At 44.9% G+C, this 2314-nt stretch overlaps 1 pseudogene; it reads right to left on the bottom strand.

The window, feature by feature from the left end:
* Positions 1-322: 322 nt before the first annotated feature.
* Positions 323-1979, bottom strand: LOC119280121 (annotated as a pseudogene).
* Between the last annotated feature and the right edge of the window lie 335 nt (positions 1980-2314).

Genomic DNA, 2314 nt, shown 5'->3' with positions numbered 1-2314 from the left:
TTTGTTTTACCATTTTTTGTTCATTTCCATATGTGTTAAAATTTGATTGACAAATATTTTTATATATGAGCAACAACAAAAATCAAATAAAATAAGCATATTCTTTCTTATAACACCTCGCAAAAAAATATTCCTTTATAACATTTTGCAGATGATCAGGAAAAATGTTATTTTTATTGACTTCGTCTTATTCCTAGAACGGGCTCCAGGCAACTCGATATCCATTTATGTCTTCCTATGGTGCACACACTTTATTGCAATACATAACTTATAACGTGCAACTTACATATGCATTATTGCAGCAGGTCCAATGCATAGCGCGCTAGGAGTTCTTTGCGGCCATCCTCATAGCTATGGACACATACCGATCCTTCCTCGTCGCCAACTCGGCAAGCACACGACCCCTCTCCGGAAGGCATTGCCTCACATTGTCGTCAGCCTTGTAGTCCCTCACCCACTTGTACAACAATGGGCGGTCCTCCTCGGTGAGCAGCCTTACCCCGGCCATCTCCTCAAACACTCCTAACCAATGCGCGATCCCGCCCATGGCTATGTCGAGGAAGCCAATAGTATCACCTCCGAAAAACCTCTTCCCCTCCGGCAACTGTCCCTCAAGAAGCTTTAGGTTCTCTGCCGTCTCCCTCGCTGATGAAGCTTGCACTTGACCGTCCGTCCAGAGTGCCATCCATACAGACCTCCAACACTGCACATATATAAGGCCCGTCTATGTCAGTGTCATCTGAGATTCTCTTTTATGTAAATAATTATTAGAAAATACAATTATAAATATTTGAGTTGGTATTCAGGTGTTCCCTCATTTACTAATACTAGATGCTACCTCGAGCGTTGCCGCGGGAATCAGTTGCAATATATTTCACTGGCATTTGATTGTGTGAAATATAAATATTTAGATTAATAAGACGTGAACCAAAACTAAAAATACATACGACTTAGTATATTTGATTATGTATGTTGACAAAATGTTTATTCAATATAAATAGAATAATAGAATGAAAAATATTTTTCCATGCATGGTTGCAGGTGGTGTCGTCGTGATGGTTATTTTTTCCGATGCATGGTTGCATGTTCAGGTGGGTCTTATCTCATCCATCATTATCTGATGATTTGGCATGCTTGCAATTAAGATAAATAAATTAATGGAGATCAGTTTCTTAGGTATATAGAATTCGTCGTTTTATCCATGATAAGTGGGGTCATGAAAATCCCACTCTAGTTCTTCGAATCTTAGCGACCAATGATATCCTAGCCTATCGGTTTGGCTGGCCTACCGACCTTGACCCAGTTCGCCTTGCAGACAATAATAGCTAGTACGTCATTTGTCCATGAACCATAATATATGAACTTTTTCACCAAGTTGTATTTTACTATTTAAAAAATTGTAATCATAAATTTTCAATGAGAAAACTCGGTGAAAAACACAATTTCAGTTAGTGAATGCAAATTTTCACCAAGTTGTATTTCACTATTTAAAAAATTGTAATCATAAATTTTCGCTAAAGTAAACATGTATTTACCAGAATTAACTTAGACATCCAAAAAAAATCTCTGGCGACTTAGGCTTAACAAAAGTGAAACATGAACAGAGAAATAGCAACACCACTAAACGAACTTAGTCTTGCCCACTGATCATATGTTTACCCACCTTCTCGTTGACGAAGCGAGCCCAGAAGCGGGCGGAGGCACGGGCGAAGGGGTCGGAGGGGAGGAGCGGCGGGCCATCAAAGGCCTCATCAACATACTCAACAATGACAAGTGACTCGCATACCGCAGGCCGGTCGCCATGGAGGAGCACGGGGACCTTCTTGTGGACGGGGTTGTGCTTCAGCAGCAGCTCGCTTTTGTTTGCGAGGTCTTCTTGGATGAACTCGTAGGGGACTCCCTTCAGAAGGAGGGCCACCTCCGCACGGTGGACCACAGGGGCTGCCGAAGGAGGCGTTGAGCTTCAGTGGTTCAGACATGTCCTAAGAGCATCTCCAACAGACGCTTAATATTAGCGACGCGTCCAAAAAATCGCAAATTTAGCGCGCGCTGAGTTGAAAGTAGCACTCCAGTGGACACTGCATAATAGAGCACGCTGTAAAAAGCTTTCAGCGCGCCGGACAAAACTGGATCGCAAGCCGTATATTTAGCGCTCGAGCTCCAGCGCGCTGAAATTTTCACGCGCGTGGAAACGGCCACGGCGCTGGCGGGGCCAGGAGGAGCGCAGGCGGCCGGGCGGGGAGCGGGCCACGGAGGCAGCGCGCGGGCGCGACGGGCCGCGGCCACGGCCACGGCGGCGCGGCGGGGCGCGGGC

This window comes from Triticum dicoccoides, chromosome 3B (genome assembly GCF_002162155.2).
Source record: "Triticum dicoccoides isolate Atlit2015 ecotype Zavitan chromosome 3B, WEW_v2.0, whole genome shotgun sequence".
Classification (NCBI taxonomy): domain Eukaryota; kingdom Viridiplantae; phylum Streptophyta; class Magnoliopsida; order Poales; family Poaceae; genus Triticum; species Triticum dicoccoides.
Note: the sequence above shows the minus strand (reverse complement) of the source record. Positions and strands in the feature narration are given on the sequence as shown.